General features: G+C 40.2%; 1 protein-coding gene and 1 long non-coding RNA gene across 5 annotated transcripts in view; one reads left to right on the plus strand and one right to left on the minus strand.

Annotated features, from left to right (window-relative positions):
* Positions 1-18,546, plus strand: part of PLEKHG1 (pleckstrin homology and RhoGEF domain containing G1) — a 202,607-nt gene that overhangs the window by 55,044 nt on the left and 129,017 nt on the right. The gene's annotated exons all lie outside the window — the stretch shown is intronic.
* LOC118973305 (uncharacterized) lies at positions 267-18,308 on the minus strand. Of its 2 annotated transcripts, XR_012124320.1 has the most exons (3): positions 16,841-18,308; positions 16,657-16,750; positions 267-14,083 (listed from the first exon to the last, which is right to left on the minus strand). It is a non-coding gene; the product is annotated as an uncharacterized lncRNA (long non-coding RNA). The 2 variants fall into 2 exon arrangements; XR_012124319.1 differs by having other exon boundaries at positions 267-16,750.

Consider the following 18,546-nt stretch of genomic DNA (forward strand, 5'->3'; position numbering starts at 1 on the left):
CCCTGCAGAGTGAATGTGCTTCACACTATTGAACTGTCCATTTCAAAATGGTTAAGATGGTAAATTTTTATGTTATGTGTATTTTGGCACAATCAGAAATTTTAAAATACTTAAAAAAAAATCTACAAGTTTGCATACCTCAAGCTGGTGTGAAAACTAGACACCCTTTTGGGGGTGTGGGGATGTGTGGAGGGGGCAGACCTCCTCATTGTAGATCCTTCATAGCTGGTGAAATGTACAGGGAGGTCCCCAGCCATTTTGGAGAGAAAAAGGACATACTTTTTTTTCCTCTTAAGGGTACTTGTTTCTTATGCAGGGATGACCTTTGGAATGAGGAACTAGTTCCTGTTCCTGGCATTGAGCATTAGGGGATTCTCAGGACAGCATGTTCTCAGTTTTGTGGAGTTATGGTAACAGGTTTCTGCCAAAAACAAGGAGGGAGAGGGGGCTTCATGGTCAAATAAGTTTGGGATTTAAGCACGGCCTTCTTTCTGCAGAGATATTGTCATGCTGTCCTGAACAGTATGTCTTCAACAAGGAGGTGCTACAATCAGGGCTTTCCAAACTTACTGAAACACGGAATACCTCCTCCCTCTCTCCAGAGCACCCTGACCTCCTTTTAGTTTTTTAACCTATCACTATGTTGTTCTGAGGACGGTAGTTTAGTAAATGCAGATTAAAGTCAAGTATGGAAAAGAGGAAGTGGCCAGCACAAGTACAGATATCATAATAGGAAGGACTATAGATGAATTGAAGCTGTAATTGTGACTTGTCCTTTCTGGAAGAGCCAGGAGAGAGGACAGCTGGTGCAAGAGGCCCTGTACAGGAGCCACATATGCTCCATCTGATGGCCAGTAATGGAGGCAGCCCTCGGGTTCGCAGTCTGCGTGGCCCTCACCTTCTGCCCTCCCCTCACACTGACCTGTAGGTACCTTGTATAAACTTATGGGGCATCTTGAAGTGTTTTGCTAAGCCAGTGGTTCAAGGATCAGCAAAGGATGGCATTCAGTCCATTTGAAATTCAAATGTGGAAGAAAGTTTCCTTAGATCTTCTACTCTCAAAATACCTCCAATCTAGTAATGTTTGATAGATTCTGGTGGACTCCTTATGCAACACATTCTTGTAAGAGAAGTATTATGAAATAACTTAGCATAAGTTGTTACTACATTGTTAAAAGTGATCTGTTTCAGGATGATCGTTTCATAAATAGGTGTCTGCTTTGAATAAAGCACTAAGCATTATGAGGGATGCAGAGGTGAGAAGACAAGGCTTCTTCCCTCGAAGACGTTATAAAGTAAGTCAGAGAAGGTAAAACACACCAAACAAATAAGCTTTCTGTGAAGCCACATATGACAAAGGTGATACCAGAAATTTACCAAAGGAGTGAGAAATGTGATCTAGAGAGATGTACTTCCCATAAAGATTGTTTACTTGTGAATGTTGCATGTCTTAATGCTTATGTTTTTATTGGTTGGGCATGAAGTTATCAATGAAATCAGCATCATTTAATTATCTAAATCATCAGTATCCTTACTTAATTTCTTCTGTCCTGGACCTGTCATTTTCTGAGAGAGCTGTTTTGGGGCTCTCATTATGTTAGTGGATTGGCTATTTTTTCTTTGAGTTCTGTCAGGTTTTCCATTATATGTTCCAAAGTTATACTTTGGCTCTATCAAGTTTAACAGATTATCTGTTGGTTATATAACTAGGGGTAAGGTTATTATTGTAGTTTAGAAACCAGGTAGAATATCATATACCATGAAGTTGGGGATCACAGAGGATTATTGAAGGTTTCACATTTTTAACATCTGCAGTGGGTGATGAACTCTGGGTGGATCTGCCAGTCTTGCCCAGGGACCACTAACAGGCATGGAAAGGCCATCCCATAAAATATCAAAAGAACCAGATGTCCTCAGGGCTGCCAGATCTGCTTTCACCAGCCGTAGATAATGAATCCAATGCCTGGAACAATTAGTTGTAATATCTGAGAAACTTTTAGAAGCATGGGACTGGATTCATCAAGCTTAAGAAGTCAGTAAAACAAAATTCTCCATCATGGCTCAAGGTAATCAGGTCTGCATTCATGATGACTGAGTAACACTGACATCACCTCTGTCTTGGCCTCTTTCTTCCTGTCTCATTCCATATCCCAGCCATTGCTATTTTCAGTTGCATTTTCCAAAGTACGCATACTTTTAGAAATCTGTGTTTTATTGCCTTACACCACCATGCCTTCTATGCCACAAGGAAAGCCTGTTCTAGAGGATGATTACATTTGTGATAGACTTTAAAATTAAGTCAGGTATTGAGGCAATCATTGTGTCTTAAAATTGAGAGATGCAGAATTGCAATTGATCTTAAGTCCTGTATTAAATAGATTATTTTCTTTTAATATTCTTTGTTTTTAAAAATGTGGAGTCTGGTTTCTTAAAATGTTGTAACTTCCTATATATTCCTTTGATTTCTAAAGCATAGTCATACAAAGAAAACAGACTTAACAATTTCACAGGCCCTCATAAATGAAATATTATAGTAACCAGGTTCTTAGGCAAAGGATGGCCAAATCATTTTTTTCTGGTTTCCCTTTTCTTCCTAAGCCCTCTATCTCATTTCTAACTCTTTTCTGGGTGTTTTCAACTGGGGATCTCCTAGTCACCCTTAAGGTCACTTATTCCTAAAAACTACCTCCTAACTCCTATTTGAGGAAATGAAGATTTTTGTGTGTGTGCAGGTTTGTTTCAAATGTGTGTTTGCCATCTCTCTCTCGTCTTCCTCCCCACCCCACCCCCCATATCTAATTGGTCACAGATCTCACAAAATTTACCCCACCATCTGTCTCATCCCTTCTTTTCCATTTCCACAGCCTTCATAAAGGGAATAAAATGAACATTTGAGCATTTACCACACACTGCGCAGTATATACTTTTTCTTATTTAAATCTTTTAGCTTCGTGCAGTTCTTACCACGAATTGGACTTAACAGGTTAGGAGACTGAAGCTCTCAGAAATTTAAGTCATTGCCCAGAGTCATACAACTAGTAATTTTTGAAACAGGATGAGTTATAAATACCCAAGTGCAGCTCCAATACTAGTGTCTTCTTTACTGCCGTGAAATATGAACTGCCGTCCACAACCCAGCCGTGCCGTGTGCCTCTGTGCTGCCACATCGGGCAGAACGACCGGAGTCTCTTGCTCTCTGGTTTTCCTGCCCACCAGCCCCATCTATCCAAAGTGCTCGGTTAACTATGTCAGGTGTCTGGCCTAAGCTTCACGACGACATGTTCTTATTCTGTGAACTCCAATCTTTTTTTTTTTTTCCAAATCTTTAAGTCCACTGTTCTAGAAAAGTGTATTTTGCAACACCCAGAACTGTCCTCTCCTCGGAGTCAGTGTGAAAGAAACATAGCAGGCCGTGGGGTCAGCTAGAGCTGGGTGTGTACCTCTGCTCACCTCCTTCCTGGGAGGCCTCGGGCAGGATTTTTGTCATCCTCATCTGTAAAATCATGACAATAAACTCACTTCATTCTAGAGGGTGCATGTACAGTACCAACTGTGGTGTGAGCCTGGCCCCTAGCAGGCCCTCAAATGGAGATAGATGGCAGTAGCAGTAATATAATTATCTAAACCTTATCTATCCTTTCAACTCTCAAATTCCTCCTCCTTTTTAAATTACTCCCAACCTGATTTTATCTGCCTTTCTTGGAAGTCATGGTATCAGTTAGACTCTGAACAATTCATTTAGCAATTTTAATTACGTCGTGCCTCTTGACACTGCCTCACTGCCTTGTGATCTTAAAAATCCTTCTTGAAATATCTTCTCAAGTGCTTTTAATTCCTTCTCTAATGGACTAAAGTAATTCAAAGGTAAGACTAGGTCTTATTCATGGTACATAGCCTGGTGCCTTATACATAACTATTCACAAACATTTTTGATTCACAATTAAGAAATTTCTCATACATTCACACAAAATCAAGAAGCTGACTTGGTTTTTCAGTATAAAGGGTTCCAGGAAGGTGCCTCCATCTAACATAATTAGCCCAGATTTCTTTGTTCCTAGTTCTGCATGTGAAGAATGTTATAGAATAAAATCTAAAACACCAAGAAATTTTGTTATCCAGTGTTTCTGATAAAAATGTCTTTTGAACCCTGGGCAATCTTAAAACATGTCTATTTTTACAGTCATGTTTTTTTTTCTTGGGTTCCATATTAGGAAGTATTCTAATGTTCTTCATAACTATTATTTTCCAGGTTTTATTTTTTTTCTTGGGCAGACTTTCATTTTCCTTCTTTGCCCCTTCAGTTCAGATACCTTTCGCCCCCCACCCACTGACCAGCTTTTCCACTGGGGAGGGCTGGGGGGAGGATGGTGCTGAGGAAGTCAGAGAAGAATATCTCTTTTAGAGATAAAAATGTGGCACTTTTAAACTGAATAAATAGTTTTGTTAATTATGGGCTTTTTAGCTTTATTTAACCACCCCATATTCAGAGCCAGTTTTTAAAACTCCATACCCCAGTTATAATTTTAACTGGAGGTGAGGGGGCCTCTCTTTAAACAATGTAAGCATTGGTAAAAAGAAAATCATTTGAAACAAACTGCAGGCAAGTTTCACTTGCCAAGGTAAGTGTTTCATCCCATAGTCACATTTAGATGCACTTATACAAAGTCTATTTCCAAACAAAGGGCATAATACTAGTTTTGGCCATATATTGCCTATGTAGAAAAAGTTATTTGTTGAGATACTTACTCAGGGAAAGAAGTCTCCTTGGACCGCCTGGCTTGAAGTTGTGAAATCGAGCAGTGTGGCGCCCTTTGGAAGAGTCCTTCCTGGGGGAATGGCATTCATCCTTCTTGGGGAAAGGAAGGGATGGGTGAAGAGTTGGAAGCTGCACACCCCCACTGTGGAAGGTGTCCTCCTGGGGAAGGCCTGGCTCGGGGAGGAGACTGTTTGCTTTGTGTTCTCCGTCTCACTCCTTAGTCCATGAGGCGATGCTAGATAAAGCCTCAGAGGGCACAGACGGACAGGTAGGCTGGGCGTGCACCGCCACTGGGTAGCAAGATCTCACAGAAAAATGCCCTTTTGAAAGAAATTTTTCAAAATTTCAAAAAATGTTGAAGAACTTTTGAATATTCAAGACTAGGATTCTGTAGACTGGGAATTAATAAAATTTCAGTCGGTAAAACTATGTGTATACACCACATATGTTAATGTGCAGGCAATCTTCAATTTAAGGCAGGGCTGTTTTCTACACATTCATTTGTAAAATATTTTGGAATGTATTTTTTTCCTCATTTGTCACAAAACTATGTGTGGAAAGTCCTCAGGCAAACAGAGCCTATTGTACCCATACTGTACCTGAAATGCAGTTGGGACCATGTTGGGGGCCAGTTCCCATTACTAATACACATATGAGCTATGAAACTACAGGAATACAGATGTGAGTAATGGTGTATAAGAATAATTCAGGAGAGCTTCAGTGACACATCAAAGCAGTAATAGAAGCATAGTACACTTAGATAGCACTTCAAAGTTTTATATGTTTATATTTTATCCCAGTTTTAATTTTGAAACTCTAAAACCCAGACCTTATTTATTTACTTTGTGGCAACAGCTTAGGTGGAATGCTTTGAAATGATCAGTAAGCTATAGCATGGGGATCCCGAGAGGAGGACAAGAAGACAATGAGAATAATGGCCTGTCAGCACCCCTTAGGGAGAAGAGGGAGGGGTAATCACTTCAGAAGAGCAGGCTGTAGAAAGAGGAGTGTGCATACTGTGACAGTCCTGTTCCCTTGGACATCCCCATAAGAGGCTTCCTAGTCATGGGCGATGCTAGGCCAAAGAAGAGAAGAAGGAAAAGAAGGAAATCCTTGCCTTTCCTTGTTGCTTCCCGCTCGTCTTCCCAGTCCCCGTCACCCCTTGGCATCTTAGACATATCCTTTCATAAAAATTCTGATACCTACGGTTAGATCCCACATTTAAGGCTCATTGTGGATTAAGAGGCTTTAATGGGCAGAGCTGAGAGCCGTATATACCATTAGAACCTAAAACACATTTCCTATAGGAATAAACTATCATTGACCAGGGATCTTTGGAACATGCCCATTTTTAAATTGGTTCTGCCAGTACGCGTGGAGTTGAGGGAGGCTGAGAAGAGAAGAATAAAATGCTGGGTTCTCACGGAGGATGCAGGGCCTTTTGCCTTTGGAACTCAGTGAACTGTTCTACCACTTTGCATACCTAGAGACCAGTCTCAACCATGTGTTTCTTAAGACACACACAAAAATCTCAAAGTCATCCAATTTATGATTTTTTACAAACATGAGGCTTTTCTAGCTGAAAAACTTTGAACATTTGTGAAATGATTACGATGCTCATGGGGTCACTTTAGAGTACAAAACACAGATGGTAGGGAGGTCCGTTGACATGACCGGCTGACCTGCTGTGAGATATTGAACACTTTAATTTATTTTTCTTCCTCCCTGATCGTTCTTCTGACCATCTTGAAAGAGAGCCAAGTGAACTTTTTCTTGTAATCATCTCCAACTACTTCTCAGGAGTTCATTCAGGCTTATTTGGGAACATCAATTTAAACACCGAATGTTTGCATTTATGTGTATAGAGAGAGGATTAATTCTCTCTCCTCCTCCCCAGGTTTTAGCCTTAAAGGTAAATTATTTCATTTTGCTCATTCCTGAATATTGAGCAGTTGCTCAGTCAATGGGTTAAATAATATGGTATCTTGATTCAGGAAAATATAATTCCCAGGTGAACCATTTAGAGCAATGACAAGCATATTGTATTTTAGGTTTACAGCAAATTGAGGACTTACATTCCACGCTTTTTTCTTTTAAAAGTTCAGTGTATGTTCAGGAAGAAAATGCTGGTGATACTTAAGGCACTTTCTTTCCCAACATTCAAAGCACATTCCCGTTTATTACATCTTTTACCTCCCACTCACCAATCCCCAAGGTTTCGTGCTTTCATGGTGTACTGGGTTTTTCCCACTATTTTTTTCACTTTATCAGATAGAACATTTTCAACTGCAATGGAGAGAGACTCTTACTCAGATTTACTAAAACAAAAAGCAATTACTGAACTACTCTTGTGGGAGAGCGGCTATAAGCTTCATTGACTCAGTGACTGGAAACAGGGCTGAGGCTCCAGTTTCTTTCTGCTCTGCCACCTTCCTTGGCTTCTTCCTTGGGGAGGTTCCCTTGAAAGGTCACAAGATGGCAGCTGAACCCAAATGGATCAACAGATTCCCTTGTTCATATCACCAGGAGAAAGAGAGGAACTCTCCACAGCCATACAGAACAAGTCCCTTCTTCTAGTCTGAGGAAGGCATCTGCCTCATGGAGCAAAATAGCTGTATGAAGAATGCTATGCACTGATTTGGGTTAGATTAATCAGGATCGACCCGTAGGGTTGGGATGGGATCAGCTGCACCTACACCAGATGACTGTGAGTGGAAGAGACAAGGAGTTAGATACCTCAACAAGGTGTTGGTGGGTGGGGAAAAGTGGAGAATAGATGCTGGGTAAGCAACCAACAGTGCCCATAGAAGTGGGACTGTTGTTCTTAGTTGTTGCATTCTTGTTTTCTAAATAACATGTCGTTTTGACTATCATCTGTCAATTCCTGCCTCTTATGCCCCTGTACTACTTCAGACTATCCATCCTTCTGCAGAGTTTCTCAGGTTACTTCCTGGCACCTTGTGGGGAAGGGGGAGTATGTCTCGAATTATGAACAGCTGTGGTGTTGTCTTCATCTTCTGGTCTAAGTTGCTGAGGTCTCCATGACTGGAGGGGGCCCACAATCCACCCAACACAACCCTTTAGAAACACTCATAGACAGAGCCCACCCTAGGCCAGTTGGTACTTTGTTCCTTGGAGCATGTGGCAGAGTCATACTATAGTCTGTGCAGAATTGAAGGAGAGGTTTTCAATATCTCATAGAGTTTAAGTGAAATTTACTTGGTTAGAAAGTTCTTTCTGCTCTCTATTCATCTGTCTTTAAGACTTAGACACAGGCTGTAGAGACAGGGCCTGAGGGCAACAGACCAGTAATTGAGCTGCTGAGGATGGCTTTCAAGGCTTCAGGCTTGGACAGCTGGGTGGAACTGTGTTGTAATCAGAAAGACAGGCTCGTGGTGGTATTTAGCGCCAAGTTAAATAGACTATTTAGGTGTCTTTGTAACCTGTTTATCCTTTATAATGCTAGGTCAATGGGAAAATGTATTCCTGACTTCAGATTTTGAGTCTGGATTCAGAATAATTTAGAACACAATCTGTAAGTTGCAAGTCATTTACATATGTTGTCATCTATTATACCATTGCAGGACAAAATTCCTTAATGTCTTCTTTTCCCTACAATACTGTCATTCAAAAAGAAACCTTTAGAAAAAAAGTAGAACTTTTTTCCCTGCCTGTGTCAAGGCTTTAATGATTTGATTTAATAATTAATTTCAAGGTTAGGCAGGGGTCCTTCTTCCTACTGGACCATTTTTCTGAATTCTTGAAGGTGCCAGCACAGACTGCTGTTTCTGTTAGCTATAAAATAGGTAGTACAATTCCCCAGCTGCTGCTGGCATTTGTTCCTTTATTCCTCAAGGTCTGCCAATCTAGGGAAGTTGGTTGAGGTAGCATGGGGAGCCCCACTCTGGAGCTCAGGTAATAGGAGAAAAACACAGAGAAAACCAAGGAAATTTGTAATGTATAAACCTGGCCTCAGTGAACCTGTCTGCCTGTGATGGGGCCTTGCTTCCACCTCTTAAGTGAAAATGGTTGTCGGATAGATGATCTGATATCCCCTTCCCTTTTTCCACACTGGAAATGTCCTCATTTAAGCAAGAAGTCCCCCATTTGAAGCCAGAACAATAACCGAAGCAACAATAAAACATGGCAACGGACATACATTTCTTCTGAGTCTTCATTTCTGGGTAAATGAGGCAAGTTTGAATATAAATATAAAATAGTGGACAAATGTATTAAAGGTCATATTTTCCACTTTCTGCAGTCCAGTGGAGTTGTGGTTGTCTGAAGTAAGCCAACAGATTTGGCCTGGAATGTTGCTTAAAGAAGAGAGTTTTGGAACAAGAGTAAACTTGGCCGTGCTCTCAATGAGCTGAGGTCACCACAGATAACACTGGCGTCCCCCTTCCGGGGCTTCTGTGGTCTGGCTCTGTCCGGCTGTCCTCCTGTTCCTTCCCCATCCCATCCCTCCCCTGCTGCACTGGTCCATTCGCTGCTAACTTGCCTCTGTTTGCTGTCTTGCCATATTCATGAAATGCCCTTCCTCTCTGTTTGGGGCAGAATTCTATCTTCCAGGTAACCAAGGAGCCTAGTGTCTCTGCCATTCTCTGTGCTCACTTCAGCCATACCTATGAGGTCATTTTAGACACCAAAAAGTCCTATAACTCTCCTACTACTTAGAAGAAAATTGAGGCCCAGAGAGAGCTGGTAATGCCACCAAATTTGCACATGCCCTGTGTGTGAGAGACTGAGCTGGAATTAAGGTGGCTTGTCTTCCAGCCTAGTATAGTCCCTGTCATACCAACTGCGTTTATGAGATTCTTTGTTAATCCACAAAGTGTGTGTGTGTGCGTGTGTGTACACATTTACATATATGCACATGTATAATATGCACGCACACGTATTTTAAACTGATGAACCATAAGAAAGGTGAACTTTTAAAAATGTATTTGCTAAATTACTCTGGAACTGAGGATGCCAACCATTTAAATCTTACAGTATGAAAATTGGGCCTGTTTAAACGTATGTTAAGGCTTGATTTTTGTATCACCTTTGGCTACCTAATTAAGATTTCAAGTTTCTGATATCCTAAATATTTGATCACTAGCCTTTTAAAATACTACATTGCTATAGCTATGACTTTCTAAAAAGAATCTCCATGTGACCTTATGGGTACTTAGTCTTTAACTAAAGATCAGCCCAACTCTAAGAACGTTGTTTGCTTCTATGATACAGTCTATCAACTCTTGTGTTTTCAGCAAACTTATTATAAGAAAAAGAATTTTGTTGCCTTAATATTACACTAAAGTGGGCGGTAGGCAGAATAGACTTCTGCTTGTTACACAGACTCTTAACATTATAAAATATCTTGAAAATGAGTAATCTGAAACACAGAATCCAGTTACAACCTCCCATAATATAATTAATTTTCCTTGTTCATAGCAGTCTAATTTTTCCTATTTGCAACAATGTGTCTACACAGTATGTTTTATTAATTCAGGCAGAAATAATTTCCTGCATTAAAATTACCTAAGATCCCATGGGTTTCCTTTTGCAGCCTCCATGCTTGGCAAGTTTTAGAGAAACTGAACTCAGAATTGTGGAAGGACAGGAAGCAGTCAAAAGCACAGCTGACTCTCCTTTAGAAGTAAAGGTGATATTAAGTCCACCCCCAATAACAAGTAAAAACACTGTCTTATTGTTGCTGAGCACTGCTTGCTCCTTCAACAGATTTCTCAGCCACTCCACAGTGTAGAACGGTTCAAGACCTCTTGTCTGTGTGTGAAATGTGTGTCTAAAGAGACATAAAGAGCGCAAGTATTTGAAGGCTGACTTGTATATAAGATACTTATATACAAATAGGTCTTTCCAGGAATATAAAAGAAACAGAAATTGCTTCTACAAGTCTACTTGCTGTTTTTCTTAAGCTGGTTGTTGTTGGGTGTGAGCTTTTCTGTGAATGAGGGAAGGCTTCCTGTGCATGTGGATGCCTAGTGCCTGCTCATACTCAGACTGCACGCGAGCCCCACTGCTGTCTGTATCTGCCAAGAAATGACATAAACCATCAGCTGCCCTACCTGGAACTTCTCTAAAAACAAAACCAAAAAGTTTCATGGGAGCATTAAGCAACCAGAGCACCTTTGAAACAAAGTGAAAAGTGATTTGGTTCTTTATAGCTTCTTCACATGTTTTTCAGCTCCCCATAGTCTAGTTCCAAAGACGGAATTATGGTTTTTGAGAGCCCACAGTTCCCTTCGTAAACTCCTGGATTTTTTGTGATATCTAGAGCTCTTCTCCAATAAAATTTAATAGTCTGTTTAAGAAATTGTACCCATATTGAGCATAGTTTCTGTCATTGGGTTGCTTGAGGCAATTCTCGAGCGCTCAACTCTTCTTCCATCTGTTGGGACTGACTGGTTTCCACGGAGTCTTTCTGGCTCGGGACCAAGTGAGAGTTTAGCATTCCAGTCAGCTGGGGTGCAGCGTTCCTAATCAGGCCTGACCTGAAATACTTGCACAAAAGACTTTAAAATCAGCACGCTTTATGTGTAATAATGAAAATAAATTGATTATTTGGAAGGGGAAAGAGTACAGTAAAGGTTTAAAAAATTGTGTTACTTTCATCTATTTAAATTTTGATTTGTTTCTGGAAAAGTATTTTCATCTTCTGATGACACGCAAGACAGAGTTTCTCCAATCCTTCTACTCTGTACAAAGTAATACAAAACAGAAGGTATTACTTAACCTTCAATATAAAGAAAATGAGAGCCAAATTATTGTGATATGCATTTCATACATCTGGCATTCATCTTTTTATCTTATGGCAGTGATGACTCAAAGCAATTGTTAATCCTAACTTATTTTTAAACATTTTAACTCACGCCTTCTTCTCCAGACTTCTTTGTTTCTCCCCCACCTAGATTTGTAGGATGGTTAAAATGAGATCACTATAAATACCCACGTTCACTTTTAAAACTCAAACATTTGCACAGCTACACTGTGGATTCAGGAAAGACAAAAGGAGATTCCTGACTTAGAACTAGCCCTCAAATAAAGGGGGACAAATTCAGAGCCTTCAAGGCTCATAGTTGCAGAGAGCTGGGATGTGTCTTTACTGTACAAAATGAGTAAGAACAAAGAAAAAAAAGAGATGACTTTTGCCTGGATGGGTGGTGGCTGAGGAGACTCTGAGATGGCATTTGAGCTTGTATAGAGGGTATTCTCTTAGTTTTATGCCTGATCCCCTTGCAATTACTTCTGCTTGAACACCTAAGGCTTCAATGTAAGGTGAGAATTAACTCTTTAACTAACATATGCAATTATGGGATGCTGTTTGGGGTAAAGGTTTACCTAAATTACTTTCAATACCTACTGGATGTTAAAGTTATTTAAACTGTTTATGCAGGTTCTTTGGCAGAATCCTGTGAAGCAGTTGTAAAGAATGATTCTTAAATTCAGTCAGGCTTTTACCAGAGGTGTCCTTCGTGTTGACATTGCACTAACCTGGATTTTGACCTTAAGATGTATTTCTCATTTCCTCCTGAAACCATTCCTGGGATTACTAAGGGCTTTTTGTATTTAAAGAAAGTGGTAGCTTTATTAATTTTTATCCCTGCTCCCTCAATGAAATAGGGGTTTATTTTTCTTCATAAACCCCATGGATTTTGATAGAAATGTTAATAAAAATAATCAAGGAAAAGGTTTTATGCAATATTTTCATATGTGCTTGTGTTTTCAAAGTAAATAAACAATGAGGAATCAATTTTCAACAATCAGTAATGGAGAGGGGGTGTTTTTCTAATACAAGATTGACTTAAGTAGATTCTCTTTTCATAGCCTCTCACTGACTTGTATTTCATTGACTTTGTAAGGAAAATGATTCATTCAATCATATTTTTAAAGGCATATGTAAGATAAATGTTGGGTTTGTGACAAAGAATAAACCTAGGAGAAAAGCGCAGAGCTGGAAGAGTAATCCCAAGTGAAAACACCGAGGAGCTGAGCAGGGCCACCACCTGCAGACACAGAGGTCTGCTCTCTACACTCCACCAGGGGCTGGTCACAATGCCTCTGTGAACAGAGCTCCTTGGAATTGTGCCAACACGTGAACCCTACAGCTAAGGGTTATAAAAAAATGTTTCCACGTTCTTCGGTTCACACTGCCAACTTTTGGGTTCTCCAATTTTCCTAGGAATAATGGGGATACACTGGATCACATAAGCTTTCATAGCTAAAGGGCCCATTCACTGTTGAGCTCAGAGAGTAGTCCATTTGGCTGAGGCAAATAATGTAATGTTACAATGCTTAGGCTGCTTCTTTTTCCTCCATTCTAAAGAGTGCTCCTTCAAAGAGGGAAGGCACAGCCATGATGAGAAAGAAGGAGCCAAAGCCCAAGACTGTTGAGGAACCGGTCAAGTTAGGAGTCCTCCTACACCGCGCACACTCAGCCTTTCACAGCCAGCACACGGAAGGGCTCCGTACGCCAGCCAGGCACTGTTGTGGGTGCCGAGGATACAGCGGTTAGAATAAGTGACACTTGCAGGGAGCTTAGAGGCTAGTGGAGCTGAAAGGCAAGTTTAAAGACCATCACAGTATATGGTTAGAAACCATGGTGGGTTCTGAGAGAATACTCCTAGTACTCCAAGAGAACAGACTTTTGTTGGCAGGAGGAGATTGGGGAAGTCCTGTCTGAAGGTGGGACATGAGGGGGAGCCAGAGAGGCTGGAAGCTCGGGAGCACAGACAAGTAGGACAGTGAGATGGGATTGGAGGGACAGATGAAGGTTACATTGTGCGTGGCTTTGCAGATCATGTTAAGGAGTTTGGCTTTTATTCTAAATGCAATGAGAATACATTTACAGGTTTTAAGCATGGGAGTGATGTAATTCAGTTCAACATTTTGAAGATACACCTTAGCTCTGGGGTAGAAAATGAATTGCAAGTAAAAGTGAAAAAGTGTTAGGACCCTTTTGCAGTAGGCTTAGTAAAAAGCTAATGGTCCCTTGGGCCAAGGGATCCCTGATACTGAAGACATTAGCCTCTAGGGCACACAAAGGGTGAGCAAATGTTGCCAAACACTATCTGGGTAATGGAAAGGGAGAATGATACCAGAAGTCTTCATCCTAATTTTTCCCTTACTTAACTCACCATTTATATGTGGTGCAGGGACTCCCTCTGCCTGGGTTCTGTTTATACCATGGAGAAAATTATAGCCTGGGTCCATGGATGTCCACATGAATAATCAATGTGACCAGGTGCTGGGTGGTACTATGCAAATCCTAGAACTCGCTGCCGCCTCCTCTGCTGCTTTCTCCTTTGTTCATTTAAGTTCCTGGGAGAAGCCAGAGGGCATTTATATTGTTTGTCATGGAGATGAGTGAACATTAAAATTAAGGATGATTTTATAGCTGTATTAGACGTTGAGACCTTTGAAAAGATCTAATTTAGTTGCTCATTGTAGCTATAACCCAATATTAAATTGAGGCAATGTTTTACCAATAGTAGCATATAGGTAAAATAAGAGATTTCAAAAAATTCAAGTCATTATTGCTTTGACACCTGTAATATAATTACTATAAACTATATAATATGTAAATATACATATTAAAAATTTAGGTACATGTAATATATATACATTATATTATTTATAATGTATGACATATTTGAGGAATATTTTCCATTATTCTAAGTCATTTTAAAGCATGATACAAATATTTCAGCTATTTGTTAATCTACTATGATTTTTCCTTTGCATATTGTAGCAGGAAATCACATCAGAGACTTTAGAATTGGAAATAATTTTTAAAGATGAACAGGTATAACACTCCATTTTTTAAAATTAATTAATTCTTTTACAAAAGCAAATGACCAAAAGGCACTCCTTTATCATGGATTAAAAAGGTCACATTTCTCCCCCGCCAGAGAAGAAATGCAGACACAGTCCAAACTGAATAAGTTTTTGGTTGATAATTCAAAGAATGAAGAGAGAAAGATACGATGATTTGTAGTTTCTTTGTAGTGTTTAATTTCATTTCCACACAGTTAATTTTATAATGAAAGAAAGGTGGGAACTCCTCATTTTTCAAGTTTGGGTGGGAAGAAAGAGCACTGTTTATAGATAAAAAGTAAGATACAATTTAAATCAAGTAACTGGCCCCTTCTGACCATCTCCTTTCTCTTTTAGTACTTCTGCAGGTAGACTCACAGCATGAGTATCTGCTTCTGCATAGCATGAAATAAATAATTCAGCATTTGCTGCTATGAATCAACTCTCTGCATATTTCCCCCCTCAAATTACATATTCTGGCAAGATTTCTCAGTTGTTAAAGCATTTAATTATTGTGTTTGGCAGTCATGGTTGGTTGCATTACATAAACAAATGCTTACTTCAAACATTGAAACTGATTTTTTTCATAGTCTGCCAGAAAGTAAGACTATTTGATATGCAGTTTGAATGCTCTATTTCTGATTATATAATGTAGGTCTGGGAATAGGATTTTGGCATTTGTCTGCAGTTCTTATGCCATAGAAAATTAACCTTTAGCCTCCTTTTAAAAAGGGCAAATCATCATGGATACAAGTTCCAAAATACACTCTTAAAGTAAGGTCCATTCTATTAAAAGATCCTTTTATCTCTAGGCATATGCACATCTGGCTAGTACTACATTATTTTTAAACATTCTGTATAATGTGTTACCTCTGCAGAGCTGTAGCTAACTCAGCCCCCCATTCTAGTCAGGGTTTAGATGAAGCACCTGGTAGACAAAGTGGATATTCTTCTGCCTGTCTGTAGAAAAAGCTTGCCATTAGATGCCTAAGTATATTCAACAGCACTTCTCAGGGTACCAGACACTTGTTTAGGGTATTACAACCACTCATTGTTGAGTAAAATTTAGATAAGCCAAAGACCTTAGTGGGTTATTTTTTTATATAAGCTCACTTTCTAGAAAAAAATCTAATGCTCCCTTCCAAGCACTCACGCAGAGCACTTAGACATGAGGAATTTATTTAAGAAAAGTGTGTTACTCTGTCAGTCTTGTTCAGACATTTTTCCTCCCCGGAGTCTGCAGCGATGCTCCTCGTTCACAGACTTGACTCCAAGGCAGAGCAAGAGTCTGCAGAGCATCAGAGGAAGGCTAAATTCTAGTTTGGACATCATACTTACTTCAAGAAGTGGGAAATTGTACAACTCAGTTAGGAAAAATAATATTTAACAAAGGTTGAAAGATGTTAATAAGGGTTGTCAACCCCAAAGTGACCAGAAAGTTCAGTTAGGCAGAACTTCTCATCTCTTGAGGAATTTGGATAATTGCTATTTTACTCTAATGATGACAGAAGCAATGACTGCAGAGGCCAAGTTCTCTTCCCCCTGACTTTCTCAGAATCAGCTTGCTACCGGGGAGTTTCATAAACTTATCTGAGAAGATATCCACCTAAATGAGGAGCAGAGAGCTAGCGAGGTCAAGCTGTTGTTAGAAACTATTGCACAACTACGTTTATGGCATCTGGGCTTCACTTTTATTTCAAATTGCATAATGCCAGGTAACACCTCACACATTTCCTAAGAAAAGGCACACACATATTGGGAACTGTTTCCTGTTTGGAAATGTAGTGGTAAACTCAAAACTTTCCTATGAATTGATGAAGTGGCCTAGCTGAGAAATATTTAATAATCACAGGTGACATTTTGGGAGCTCACCAGGTGCCAGCAGGCAGTGTGGGGTAAGGGCTCTGCATGCACTTTATCATTTCTCCTGCACCACCCTGACTGGTCTTCCTGTGCTTATTCTCGCTCCCTTCAATCCACTGTCCCTGACCCCATTTGGAAACATGCCTAAGGTCACACACTCCTCAGTGTCAGAAGCAGAGCTCACACCCCGATCTGTCAGACACCAAAGCACATACCTTTAGCCACTTGTACTGACCGAGGTGGATTTGTTCACACGTGCTTATATGCTCTTGCTACTTCTCTTGTTCTTTCTCTCATGCTTCTGTAAGTCTGGGAAGAGAAAATCCTGGGGCAAAATACCTCTAAAAACCGAAATCAGTCAAAGGGAGAAATAAAGTTTACAACCTGTTTACTGCTTACAAACTTCAGTGGAGCGCCCTCTCTCTCCCCTGCTTCAGAAGAGGCGAGCAAGCAAGCCCCTCCCCTTAACCTCTCAGGTTCAGACACTCCCTCGGTTGCCCATGGAGATGAACTTCTCTCCACCCCTGAGATATGCAAATGAACCAACGCCAGGCGAGATTTTCTGGAAATGTTACAATTTTACCCATAGGTTCCTAGATGGAGTGGGGTCCGGACTTGGGAGGAGGAATGTTCTACTTACAACCTCACCTTTTGGTTTTTCACATTTCTTATATATTTGAGGATTTTGTATCTTTTACCCCCTTCCCAAGATGAATTTATTTTGGCCTCCCGCCTTTAATGATAAAACTTGTTTTTCTTAGTGAAAAAATAATCATGAAGGTTATATACAACTGATATGATAAAATTAAGTAGCAAAAATGGACCTACATAAATGTTTCTTGCAGATATCAGATTGAAATACCTGTTAAACATAGATGAATCAACCACAGAATTAGTAAAGATAAAGGTACTAACCACAGATATAATACAAAAGAAAAAATGAAAGCAACAAAATGGCAAAATATGCTGGTCAAAAAATGAGAAGCTTGGTAACACACCCATATGGATTTATTTAAATGTGAGCACAACATCAGATTCTACAGGGTACAAGATTCTAAAGGGTACAGTTATTTCTCCCAAAAGGAAACAAATAGAAAACCAGTGCTGAAGACATATTTGACTTCGATAAATTTTAAAATGAAAAATTTTACACCAACCAAGTGAGCAAATGTCAACACTGGAAATGTTGTAGGGAAAAACGGATGTGTTCATGCATTGTTGTTAATAATGTGCATTGATTCAATCATTTTGGAGGAAACCTGGCAGCATATAATGAGAATTATTAAAGTCTTGCTCTCCCATTCTGCAGCACTCTTTCTGGGAATTTATCTCCAAGGTGTCAAGGAGACAGGCATTCCTAGAGCAACTGCAGGGTGAGAAGCTGTGAGACATGGAGATGAAGGAGATAGATTCTAATCTGAAGGAATTACTGAAACACCTCAAAGACGCGGAAGTACTACACGTTCAAAAATGTTTTCAAAGGAATTATAAGGGAGGAAAATATACTAGTGGGTAGCCTAAATGCCTAAAGTGGAGAACTCATTCTGTTCCTGCATCACCCACACCCACACCCAAAACTCCTCTGCTCTTCTGAGTGAATGGCAGTGCCAGCCCCAAAGGGCCTCACCTGCAGTCTTCAGCCCCCTCCCTGCCTGTCACACCCAACCCGCATCTAATCAATTTCCATGCCATATGCATCCCACTCCAGCTGCCTTTATCCGGGTACCATCATCTCTGTCGTAGCAGGTTTTTATCTCCTTACTCCTGTTCTTACTTCCTCCAAACTGTTTTCCAACTTCATTGAGAGACTCTTTTTAAAACAGAGATCACACAAACACACACACACACACACACACACACACACACACACACAGATTCAGCCTTACTGCACTGCTTGCAGTCACCTAAATGGATCTTTGCACACGGCACTCCGTATACCTGCTCCTCACCCAATCCTGGCTGGCTGACTCCTACATATTCCTGTTTGTTCTTCTGGATTCAATTCATGTATCACCCTCTCTAGGGACATTTTCATGGTATGAGCCCCTTTCTGATACACACAGATGCAAGACTAGGTTAGGGGTGCATTAGTGTTCACCACAACA

This window comes from Manis javanica, chromosome 13 (assembly GCF_040802235.1).
Source record: "Manis javanica isolate MJ-LG chromosome 13, MJ_LKY, whole genome shotgun sequence".
Taxonomy (NCBI): Eukaryota; Metazoa; Chordata; class Mammalia; order Pholidota; family Manidae; genus Manis; species Manis javanica.